The sequence below is a fragment of the Micropterus salmoides genome, unplaced genomic scaffold, assembly GCF_014851395.1.
Source record: "Micropterus salmoides isolate LMB-PRFRI ecotype aquatic unplaced genomic scaffold, ASM1485139v1 Ms_hic_scaffold_1, whole genome shotgun sequence".
Lineage (NCBI taxonomy): Eukaryota > Metazoa > Chordata > Actinopteri > Centrarchiformes > Centrarchidae > Micropterus > Micropterus salmoides.
In genome coordinates, this window is record NW_024040040.1 from 697280 (window position 1) to 710683 (window position 13404).

Sequence of the window (13404 nt, forward strand, 5' to 3'; positions counted from 1 at the left end):
GGCATGGTCTCTAAAGACTTAATTTTGCATGTACCATGAAACTTCAATTAAAAGCCTGTCCCAGTAAATGCCCTTACTGGCCTGGTGTGCTACACTTTTGACAAATACTGTACATGCAGTCTCAATTAGAAGCCTGGACTGATTTTCTTTGGATGTAGGGTCACCTGCTTGAGCTAGTTTCTAAGCTGCTGAGATATGACATTAAAAAAGAATGTTTAACTTTGTCAATGGACTGTTACACATCATACATTGGTTAGATTCTCCACAATTCTATCGTTCAGTTAATTTTACGGACAATTAACATGAGCACCAGTGTGTTCTTGAGGCTACATATTTGTGCAAAAGGAAGTAACGGCCTGTCCCAAATAGACACTTGTCACAATATAGGCAGGTGAGTTCAATAACAAATAAAAGCCTGGGCTTTTAATTGGTAATTTCCTTGAGTTTCCGAGTTCCCTGTTCAGTAGAGGATGTGAGTATATCTGAGGTGTGGGTGGGATGTTAAATGGATTTCTCCACTGTAAACATTATTACTCTGCACAACCACCTGCCTCATATCAATATCTCTGCAAACACCAAGGAAATATGGCAGTGCTGTACATGAAAGCACTGATACAAGTCCGCACTTACTGCAACTGTTGCGCGTCCTATGTCCTGTCGTTTAGCCACAATGGGCCATCTTAACAAAGTATATAATGTCCCACTAGGATGTTCCTGAGACTCTCCTAACTTCTAAGCTTAAAAAAGCGCTTGGTTGACCCTTTGCCATGGTGACATCCTGTTTCTTTGGTTGACAAATGACTGATGGTTCTTAGCAGTCTAGTCCTTAGTGCAGTTCTTAGTGTTCCAGTCCTTTTTGAGAAGTTACAGGCAGTCCAAACATGAGAGCTGGTTAATGTGCTTAAATTCTTTGTGAAAATATATGGCATCAAAAATCCAGGGTTTCCATAACACTGCAGCAGTGCTACAGGCCGATTGTCTCCATGTCATACCGCATAGATGCAGTAATCCATGCAAAAGGAGCCCCGACCAAATGCTGAGTACATAAATTAACCTTTTTCAGAACTTTTCAACTTTTCAGAAGGTTGACACTTCTGTATTATAATTCTTTATTCTAATATTTTGAGATTTGGATATAGGGAAATAAATGAACCTTTCCACAATATTCTACTTTTATGAGATGCACCTTTATAAATCTTGAGAAAAATCTCTAGCTGCTGAATGCTCCATTATGTTCACCAGCTACTCACTAACTGTTCTGCTGTTTGGGGCTGATTGTGAACCCAACAGTAAGGGTGACGGCTGTGAAATGACAAACAAGCTGAAATACATTAAAACTCTGCTTTTTAAAAACCCCTGCAAGTTCCGGTCTAGCTGGACCCGTAGCTTAGGTGGTCAGATGCAACAGCCGCAGGGCATCATCATCACTAACACAGTGCTTTCTTTCTTGTGCTTGTACCTTGGTGTTTCTGTTTATGTGTGTGTGTGTGTGTGTGCAGTTGGGGTACCCAGGGTCTTCACCACCACCCAGCCGTTACCTGCTGTGAAGGTAAAGCTGTTTACTGAGAGCACAGGATGTTGGCTCTGGAAGATAAAGAGCTGGGGAAGGTAAAATTTAAATTGGTATAACCGTAATAGTATACAGTACAGAATATAGTGTTTAGCTCACATTATTATTATATGTCTGTTTCCAGGTTGTGCTCCACCCGACTCCCACAGTCCCAAGCAGTCTGAGCTTCACAAGATGACAGTGTCTAAAGGCTGTCCAGACAATGACCTCAATCAACTGGCTATTCGCATGACAAACCACAGAACATGAAGCATTGTGGGTAAGTGGAAGTGAGATTCTGCATGCTGGTGGCCCAGTAATTCTGAAATTAGATACCTATTCTGATTTATCGATTTTCAGTTTAAGACATTATACAGTCGCTCCACCCTGATAAAAAAAAACTCTTGGTGGTGGTAGCACCAATTGCAAACGTGGACAAGTCTACTGGTAGCAGAACGGCATATTTTACAAAGAGCAAACTGTGATATTAGATAAATATGAAGAAGTTAAACACATAATACTTGCTAAAAGCAACACAGTTTGCAGCTGCCAATGCAGGAAGACAGAAAATTGCAGACTGTGTGACTGTGTATGTTAACAGGCTTATAATATCACTGACCCCGTCAATAGATTGTGAGTAGATCTGACTGTGATTGCATTTGTGTGTTCCATTAATGTGTTACTGAGATGGATTGTTATGGCGTGTATGAATTTTGGCTTTATTCTTTAAGCTGCAGCAGCTGTGTATCAGAATTTTGACATTAAAAGCTGCGGGCACGAGTTCCAACTCATGTTCAAGAACTTTTCGTCACTTTAAAAATCATATTAATTTATATAACACACTTATGTTCCAAATGTTCCAACATTGTTCTAAATCAATTTCATAAAGCATTGAAATGAAAAAAAATGCTTAAATGGTCGATAGACTGGATCTCAACCATGACTTCAGTCCCCAGTTACTGAAACTCACCCACGTTACCTGCACCCAAATAGGAAAGGTGGGGCGCTACATCACCAGTCTCTATAATATAAGAAACATGCAACTTTAATTTTAAATAACAAATTCATATTAAACTTAATTTGAATTCCTAAATATATGTTTAGAATATTTAGCCTTACATAAAAAGAAAGATTAAACCATTTCTTTTAACGGCTATGGCAGACTGGGGAGCCAATAAAAAATAATATTAAAACATTTCAAAGCCGTATACTACTTCTAATGCTTCTGTCGTATCTCTGGTTCAGGAGTGGCTTGACACTAAGAATGCAACACCTTCTATTCATGGTGACTCTTGACAATTCCAGCCTCAGTCCACTCCTCGTGTAGCGCCGTCAAGTTCTTGAATTGGCTTTGCGTGGCCATCCTCTCAAGGCTGCGGTCGTCCTTGTTGCTTGTGCACCTTCTCCTACCACACCTTTCTTTCTTTCTTAGTTCATGATCTCTGTATCAGTCTGGGAAGCACCAAAATATGCTATCAGGGTGTTAAACAACAGAAGTTGTTATCCTAACAGTGCAATAAAAGTCCTTGAACAAAACAAACATAACCTTTTGGCTTCCAACCAAATAGTATTTTTTAACATAGGTTGGTGTCAAGTTCACCAAAGAGAGGGGAAATCCCCAGGACTCAAGTGTTCCTGTTCTGTGGCATTGATCCTTTATGTCTACATTACGTGAGTAGGCCTATGTCAGATAGAGGCTTTACAGGCAAATGTGAAAGTTTATTATTTACTCTGCGCTACACTATCACTGCATCTTTAATCAGCAACGTGCACTATGGAATAGGTGTTTTACTGGAGGTTCTTTGCCCAAACGTAATGTTTTGCTTCCCTCTTGTGGTTATTATTTGTTACTACACAGACTTAATTTTCCAATGTACTAAAAGGCATGACAGGGAAATGTTTTTTAAGGATGGACCCACAGCAGACCAATACAAGGTCATGGAGCCCATTTGATAAGATTCTGAATTGTGTAACGGCATAGATGGAATTAATGACATTAAACTGGCTTGCCTTTTCTGCTCAGCATGTATCAGCTATCAGAGTCTTTCATCATAGATCTGCGGTAGAAGATTCAATTTGATGGATTACCTAGCTAGTGTACTGAAATTGAACCCAAGAACCCGACTGTTCCCAGCGGATCCTGGGATTCAAGCTGCATTTTACAGTCCTGTTGTTAAATTCTGTCACCTTATTTCTCATTCCATGAAGGTTTACATTGAAACAAAAACTGGCCCCAACACTGATGTTACTCGACTTTACTTCATAGAAACTTAATCATAACTCACAGTCTGTTTGTTTTGTTGCTATAAACATCTGACAAACGGAGAGCGTCTGCTCTGGCACTGTTTTGAGTGTGTGAGGTGTACAAGCACGCAGAAGACAGGGAAACTGAGATCCGTGTGGGCACATGAGACCCTCGAAAAGAGGAACACCGCTCGTAGTACCACCAGCTGGTGCAGGAGCTTCGTCTTAATGATGGTTGGTTTAAGGCTTATTTTAGGATGAGTCTGATTCAGATTCATTCTTTATTTGTTTTCACAGTCTGTACAAAGAGCATCACTACGCATAGTACACACATATAGGACATGTATGGACAATATACACATATCTACACATACACAAAAGTGACACTATTAATTGTCTGTAAGTTTAACGCTCTTATAGCACAGGGTACAAAACTTTTTCCGAAGCGTGCCTTTTTGTAGAGCAGCTGTCTGTATCTACGCCAGATGGAGAAGGGTGAAGCATGAGTTGAGAGGGGGCTGGGGTTTTGTACTATGTAGTTGCTCTTCGAGCAGTGGCAGTATTAATGAGGGCTGGGAGGTTGGAGTGGGAAGACCTATTATTTTGGAGGAGGTGTTAGTAATTTTAAGAAGCTTATTCTTATTGGTGAGAGAGAGAGCATGGTGAAGTAGCAGGTAGCACAGTACAAGAGGATGGGTTCAATGATACTACGGTACAGGAGAAGCAGTAGGTTGGTTTGACTGATAGAGTCCTGAGTTTATGAATGACAAAAAGTCTTTGTTGAAAGTGTTTGTGGATGTCTGTGATGTGGTGTGGGACAGACTGTAAACTTCCGTCAGCACAACTGAGGGCCCGTCTCTCCATTCATTATATTGGACAATGGGAAAAACGTGAATGACGTCGGGCAAGAGTTGAATTTTTTTCAACTCCATGCACTCATTCAAAAACGCAAGGTGCAGCAGCAGGTGCATTAACAGCGCGTAGAACAGCCAAAAGAAAATATTTTCAACTTCAAAAAGGGGTCGGACTGCCAGAAAGGTTTAGAACCCCTGCATTAAAGCATACAATTCGACAGCAGTAAGTATCCACCACATGAGTGAATTCGATGACTGTATGCCTGCAGTGGCAGTGACAGTGTTTTTACACACTGGGCACACACTTCCTGCCTCAAAGCATTGCTCTTCTGTCTGTAGCTGCGAGGAGCTGCATGTCTGCCTTCCTCACTCCCCCCTCCATATGCTTCTTTGAGTGCCTTAGAGGAGCCTGCAGAGCTGCACTGTAAGATGCCCACACTGTCTTCCTATACCATGTTACCGGTCCCACTCTCTGCTCAGCACGCGGGCAGGCCCTCATGTGTCACCTCATGGATGCTGGTTTATTTGGGACGACAGGCAGAAGCAGCTCTGGGAGGGACTGGGGGAAAGGCACACTGAGGCAAACGGAGCAGGGCTAACCAGGCATACCCACAGCGAGCCTGGGAGCACTAGAGACTAACCAAACTGGGGTCCTCACCCTCAATGTTCTTTTATGACAAAGCCCTTTCCCTGTCCTTTTCCTTCTGCATCATGTTTTCATGTCAAATCAAAAAGAAAACGCAACACAACAAGCCTTAGTACTTGCAGAATACACACTTGTATTTCTAAGAAGAAAGAGTAGATATGGAAGCTGACTGCTATTTGGTCTTTATTGCTGAATGAAATAATTTAAGTAACAGGCACCAGCTTTTGGAAAATAACACAAACAAATGTGTAGTTCTCTGCGTTGTCACAAACTTCTTTACGCTTGATATATTTGTTTGATCATTTGTTTTCAAATGTTAGTCTTTTACTGAATTCTGCACCTCGAAACTTTGGTTGTGACCTTTACTATAAATCAAAGTCTAGTCTAGATCTCTATGTCTCAAGAGATACCAAATATTAAATGCTGAATTTCATAGAAAAAAAACATCTAGATGGCAAATGATTTTCCATCTGATGCAGAATAATGCACCATAAGATCGTGTTTTGGATTAGATAAACGTACATATCCGCAACTTCCAGTTGGAGATACAGAATATACTGTGTGGAACAGATGTACAGTGTAGAGAAAATACAGTGAAACACTTTAAAGGGGTGGATAATGGAAACATGATTTAGCAGAGTGATTTGATTTGGGGGAGTTTCAGGCAAAATGACCAACCGTTTAACCCTAATTAGACAATGTGTCAGAATGATGACTCATGTCCGACCTCTTAGCACTATTATCTGTATTGCATGAAGACATTATAATGATGCTTATCATTATTAAGGTATTTCTTCAAAATTACAATAAATGATTTTTATAATATTGCCCAGTCCTAGTTATGAAAGTTAGGAATGTGTTAGTCACCTCTGTACTCCATGGATCCCTTTAAAAGCACATGTACACAGTTTTACGGGGGATGTACTTTTTGTTGTTATTGATTAATTAGTGTCAGTAATCTAACAGCCCTAATTTCAATTCACTCTACAGTGCATACAGGTGTTACTGGTCAAATTAAGGATGGCTGCTGTGTATTTTAGATGCCCCATTCGAGTTATCTGTGCACGCTGCCTCACAGATGGCTTACACTTGGAAAAGAGGCACTCTTAGTGTCATTAGTTGCAGTACTGTGCTTATCCTACTACAACAAATATCTGTGCAAAGGAAGGTTTGTCAGCTTAGACACAAAACACCAAATAAAGAACAGAACAATGAGATTAAAAAAATGTGAAGCGTCTGGTTGCAGTTATGGCGTTTTACCAGGAGAGGTCAGTCGATGCACAACTCTACCACTCTGTATGTATCCTTTCTGCAGATGCGGCCTGTCGCATCAGACTTCTGTCATATCAGTCAAGGCAATGCAGAAAGAAGTTCACAACAGCTGCATGAAGGCCACACTGAGAAATCTCTTTTAGCTAAATATTAGCGTTTTGTTTCATCCACAGGTACCTATGGGCCATTGGCAAAAACGTGTGGAAAAGATGGAAGAAAAGATTCTTTGTGCTGGTTCAGGTAAGCACAGATAATATAGTTGTGCTACAAGTCAACTGTATGTGATAAAACAAGAACATACACAAAACATGGTACACTTCATACAGTGGGCGAGGTGTTTGAATGAGCAGTGGCATTACTAATATCTTTCAGTTGCCAGTTTTGCCAGTCACGAAAGGAAATGTTTTTCTAATGAACTTGCAGTCATTACACCTGTCTCAGCTGCAAGCCTTAGTGCACTCTGAAGCTCTCAGCCCGAGGGCCTGGATCCCAAGTGGTGTCTCTTCCTATGCAGATGGGGGTGCCAGAGATTTATAAGACTGAGATTTATAGAATTTGTATATAGGTAGATGAAATAGTTTGAAATATAGCGTTATTTCTATGTAATCCATTCGCAACCATACTTGACCCAATACAACCTGCCATAGCACGCACCCCCGCCTTTTGTCAGCTCAGACATTTTGTAAAGACATACTGTTTGCAGAGATGATTTCTCAATTAATCAATTAGTCGAGTGACATAAAATTAATTGCATCTATTTTTATAATCAATTAAGTCGGATGATTCAGTAATGAAAAAACATTTAGTTGCTGTAGATGATAGACGGACACATTTTCATGCAGATCCTTCATTTTCCCAAAATCTACAGAACCCTGTTAAGAAATTAGGATGTCTAACAAAAGTATATATTCCATAGCATTATTAAAGTTCTTGAGAACTACAATAGAAATAAATCTTTGACTGTACAATGTTATATCTTGATCTATAAAAACTGGGGAATCACTGATGGACTGGTGAAGATCATAAATTCATATTCCTAACAGGGAGAAAGCCATATAAACTGTTTTCTTGATCTTTGCTCTCTATCATACTTTCCACAAGATCAAATTTGGACTAAAGTGAATGTATGGTGAGCTCAAAAACCCAGTCACACCCAAGAGATAACCCTGAGCAGCCTTCAACATCAGCACCGCTTTGTGTCGATAATATTTTCACTGGCCACATGTGTGTGCAGCGAGGAAGCGAGATGCAGCCAAGCTGTCTTCCCTTGGCTGTCAGAGGAATGATGGAGAGGCCAAGCAGGCTTTTGTCAGGAGATGGGGAGATGGGGAGGTGGGGGTGTGGGCGATGGTAGCGGCCATTTCCTGGTGTTCCTCTGCATTGGGAGGTGGGTAGTAGGCGAAGAGTGTGGTGTGTGGTGGTGGTGGGGGTGGGAGGGGAGGGGGTGGGGGGTATGTCAGAGGATATGTCTCAGAGCTACAAGTTGACAGCAGATTGACAAAGTCGAGTGAACACTAGCTGGCCTAACACTCGCAGCTAGAAAAGCCTGAGCCCCGCCAACTTGAAGCCTCTCGGTGGCTCCCAGCTAAATATATAGCAAGTGACAAACACTGGTCAATAGACTGCGCACTCGTGTGTGTGTGTGTGTGTGTTTGTTTTTATGTCTGTCTGCAGATGTGCATGGATGTTTGTCTTGAGCAGCACAGACACTATCTGGTTATTGCCGTGTGTTTGAGTGCTCATGTACTTTTTGTCGCTGTTTTAGAGATGTCTGTTTTTCTCATGAAAAGTCTTGTAAGTAAATACTCACTGTTGCCATTTTGTTACCCACGTCTCTCTTTACCACCTCACACTTGGATTTGAATCTATTTCCTCAAACATATTTGTTAAGCTTGGCTCCTCCTTTTAGACACAAAAGCCTGAAGTTATACTATCATAAAACCTTCAGATATTCCAGCCTTTGCTGGTTCATGTTTTGATAGAGTACTCACATGCCGTATGTACGATAAAGGATTCGTTGGACTGTAATCATTCCTATTCTCCTGGCTGTGAAGTGATCACTTCCTAGTGCAACTCGAATGTAAGTGATGTTCAAAAATGCATTCTAAAGTCTCAGTCATAATACAGAGGATGTATAGTTACAGTTAACTAACAATGACTGTGGATTTTTTACCCCACCTCTTACATTAGAAGTACCTTAACTAGGTTACAGTAACAAAGAACTCTTTTAGTGTCCATATGGCAAGCGAAAATTGTTTTAATGCAGACTTAAAAAATGTCAACCTATCCTTTACACATAGTTTAGTATTATGGAACGTGTCTCTCACTGTGATGACTGTATCCACACTCGTTTGTACAATGTTTTTAGTCCTAGCTGTAAAACAGATCAAAAGAGCTGTTTTAAGAGTGAAGTTTCAAGATTAACATGTATGAGGAATACACACCACAAAAGTAGGTGTTTTTTTTTACAAGTTATAAGTAATTATTGGAATTGTACAATTTTTTAAAGATTTCTTTGCCATAAGAAGTGCATTTGTACCCTCTCATTTAATGCCTGTTTGTTTTTGACGTTCTCAACAGTCAAAATCAGTGTCCACTCAAATCCAGTGTCATTTTTGTTAGAGATATCTGGATGAATGATTTCGTATATGGGAGCATAAAGCATAGTTGCATGCAGCGTTCCAATATCTCTGTACGCCATACTTCATGCAAGGTATCATGGGGTTAGGAAAAACTGTTTAAGGAGCACTTCCTCGTTATGATATTGTATGTATTGTAAAATCATTGCAGCGCTGACCTCTCTGGGGCTTTAAAGTCTGCTGGACCTTTTACCATACCCAACATGTCAGCTGGGTGTTAGGTGTGGTGTGTTGTACTTGTGATCACATAGTGCGATGCTACATCACTCAGCACAGGGTGAGCAAAGAGCAAGAGGATTATGAGACTCGGTGCAGTTACTTTATAAAAACTCTTACCACACCCTGAGATATGCTGGAAGATCATCATATTAGAAGAGCTGTTCTATTTGTCAACAAATCCCATCCCAAGGAAGCAAAAAAGAGAAAAAAAGTCGTTGTGCCATGTGCTTAGAATACTTTATACTAGTTTGTATTTAGAGTGCTTTATCTACTATGTAAATGTACTATGGTTTACTATATGCTTTAAGGCCTTTTTTGATGTGTCAATTTGTCAAGCTCCTTATCCTTTTCCCAACTTGTTACACAAGCCTCTCTGCCAGTGTTGAGAGGCCTGCATACAGAAATAACCTATACTGCAAAGCTGCATTAAACAGAGCTGCAGCTCTGTCATATAGTTAAATGTACATCATGTTAGAAGTGAAGGTGCATAATATTTCTGATTTAAAATGTTCAGATCAGTTTCATTGTACAACATACTCTGTACGCAACGTATACTGTATCCTTATTAGTACAACCAACAGTTTGGACTGAATTAGGAATTGAAATCTGAGTATAAGACACGTACTACATCTCAGAAGTTACACCTCTGTTCATCCACTCCCTCCCTCTGTCTCTTCTCAGTCCTGCTGTCTTTGTCCATATCCGTTTTCTTCCTCCACGTCTTCTACTTTGGACTCATTTTCTCCTCCTCCTCCTCTCTCTCTCTCCCCTGTCATCTATCACTTGCCTGTCATCTCTTCATTCCTCATCCTCCAGTCTTCCTCTTTGTCCTTAAATCACCCCCTCCTCTTTGTCCATCAGTTCATAATCAGTACAGTGGTTGTGGCCTCCTCAGAGCATTCAGGCAGATTACAGATCAGCTAAACCTTGTGTGCTCATGGTGGACCAAATTTCATTCTACATGTGCCCACCATCTGTCTTTCCATTCCCCTAAAATTGCTTCAATTCAATTCTCTTCAGTTTAGTTCAGTTCAGTGCACTTTAGTTCAGTTAATTTTAGTCAAGTGATTTAAATTCACTTAAATTCAACTCAGTTCCCTGCACTTTATTTTAGTTGAATTAATTTCAGTTTGGTTAATTTCAGTACATTTGAATTCACATCAGTTCAGTTCATTTTGATTCAGTGCATTTCAATTCACTTAACTTCATTTCACTTTTATTTATTTCATTTTAATTCAGGTCACTTGATTTTGATTTACTTCAGCTCGTCTTAGTTCTTTTTTTTTTCTCAGCATTTTTATTTATTTTAATTTTTTTCCCGTTCAATTGTGTTTAATACAACAAATCTGAATTCAGATAATTTAGCTTTATTTCACTATGTCAGTTTCATTCAATTTTAATTTTCTTTTGGTTGATTTATTTTAATCCAGCTCTATTTATTTCAGCTCAATTACTTTAATATCAGAAATAATATTAACCATGTCAGGGTTTGGATGTTTTTCCTTTTGGCTTCTGAAGTTTTTTGTGAACACACATGCCACATCCAGCAAATCATCTGTATTCATGTCCATGTGTTTCCTGTAATGATGTGAATATAAAAGACTGTAGCAATCCTCTTCACTCTCTTCTTTTCTCATTCTTCATCACTGTCTGTTCCTCTGTCTCTCTTCGTGCTGACTGACAGCTGAGAGAGAGAGAGCGAGAGGAAGCTGGTGTTTTGGGGTATGGGGGGGGGGTCGGTAGTTTAGACTCTGATTTGCCTTTGTGGTGTCCTGGAGGCCAGGGAGCTGCTGGAGAGTCGGTCCGGTTCCCTCCATGCTTTAGTTGCCCTTAGGTCTCATCAGTGTTGTTGTGGGGAATCTCATTTGTCACACACACACCACACAACACACACACAACAGAGTTTGTCACTTTCAGGGACATTACATTGGCTTACATTCATTCCCTGGAGACTTAACCTAACTATAAACACTACTTACCTAAATGTAACCCTTACCCGAACCTTAACCTAAGCCTTAAACCACCCCAAAATGTTATGATTTACGTTATGAGGACTAAGGTTTTGTCCCCAAAAGGCAGATGAGTCCCCACAATGTGACTGTGAAACAGATTTATGTCCCCATAACATGAGCAATACACTCTAACACACACACACACACACACACACACACACACACACACACACAGAATGCAGCTGCAGCTAGAAGTTGCCACTTGCAGTGGCAGAGGTGACAACGACAGCGGATTGGCCAGGCCTGGTGATTTGTGACGACAGGCTGGTATGACTGGCAGCTACAGTAGCAGCAGGCTAGCTCCAGCTAGCAACACAGTGTCACTACGCTTCCTGTTACCAACACAGGGAGCAGTGACAAGACTATGGCCACAATTATTCGATGAGGAATCTAATAACTGTCCACTCTGTTAGTTTGTTTTATGCTGATATATCTTTACATGATACAGGCAGCCCTCCCTCAAATGTGAAACTAAGTCCTTGTCACCATCAGTTATTGTGTGTGTGTGTGTGTGTAAGTGTAATTATAATAGCTATAATAGTAATGTATTTGGTCCACACATTCATGTGTTCAGGCATTTCAGTATTCTGTTGCTTGTCTGTGTGAAGCCAATGCCACAGTTTAGTGTGACGTTATTTTGAAGTGTCATATTTAAGTTGATGCCTAATTACTCTAACATCCATACACATTGTAAGCACTCGACTCCAGCCCACCACCTGTAGCAACCATACACCACCTAACAACTGTTACAAACACATGAACATATTTAATATTCCTCACACTCCAAGCAGCTCAGCTGCACATATGTTCATATTTCTCACAGGTGGCTGTCACTTTTAATTCAATAAATAAATAAGCAACAAGATTAAACCTACCTACAGTACACGTTAATACTAAAGCTGAATGCATTTAAAACTTTTACTATCCTAATTTAAATATTTCCAGACTAGCCTTTGCAAATGGTATATGCTTAAACAAATGTAGCTATGCAGATTTAAGGTGTTTCTGATTCAAATGTTTTGCTCTTTGGAATCTGAGTCATGCTTCATCTGTTTGGTCCTGCCATGTTGTATCTGCCTCCTGGAGGGAGGTTGAAAAGATGTGACTTGACATGGAATTGTGACATCAGTTTGCATTTCTTTATGATACTGGAAAGTCTTTGAAAGATTGTAGATTTTCAAGTTTATTGTAGCAGAGGGTTAGTAAGGTTTTTGACATTTTCTTTAGGAAGCTTCCCCTCTGAGGGACAGTGAAGTTTCAATTTCATAATGTGGTAATTTTTTACATGCTGTGTTTTTGTTATTGCCTGCTGCTAATGCTTTCCCCTGATCCTGATGTTGTCATGTGGTGATGTGTGCTTGTTTTTATGTTTAACTGATGTGAATTAAAACATACAAAACAAAAGGTTAACAGCTAACTTACCACCATATTAATGCACTGAGCCAGCTGATGAATGAACTTTTCCCCTCTCTGTGATTGGAGCAGGTGAGTCAGTACACCTTTGCCATGTGCAGCTACAGAGAGAAGAAGGCAGAGCCTGTAGAGCTTCTCCAACTGGATGGCTACACCGTGGACTACACCGACCCTCAACCAGTAACAGAAACCACATGACACAGCTGCGCAGTGCATAACAACAAGCAACGCAGTGGAAGTGTCACAATTTGAAGTTCAATTTGTTGTTAACGTTCCTGTACACGCACAGTCCACCCACATAGGCGTTTGTTGCCTGATTATACCTGTTCTCAGGACTGTGGGGGGTGTACAAACTGAACATGGATCCAACAAGGAAGTGATTAAAGGTGTCCTATAGATTTAAACAGACTTCTATATAACCATTTAAAAAAACAGATAAATTGCCTTTCCATCCCTCGCTACTTCTAATGAATGTAATCCTGTTGATCTTAGCTTGAGTTTTAGGAGAGGTCTTGTGAGTGTTGGAGCAAGTGACCACAATAAGTTTTAAAACTGC

General features: G+C 40.3%; 1 long non-coding RNA gene across 1 annotated transcript; it reads left to right on the top strand.

Moving 5' to 3' along the window:
- The first annotated feature begins 1802 nt into the window (after positions 1 to 1802).
- LOC119899762 lies at positions 1803 to 13027 on the top strand. The gene is made up of 3 exons (XR_005443910.1): positions 1803 to 1829; positions 6739 to 6805; positions 12921 to 13027. It is a non-coding gene; the product is annotated as an uncharacterized LOC119899762 (long non-coding RNA).
- The last annotated feature ends 377 nt before the right edge of the window (positions 13028 to 13404 follow it).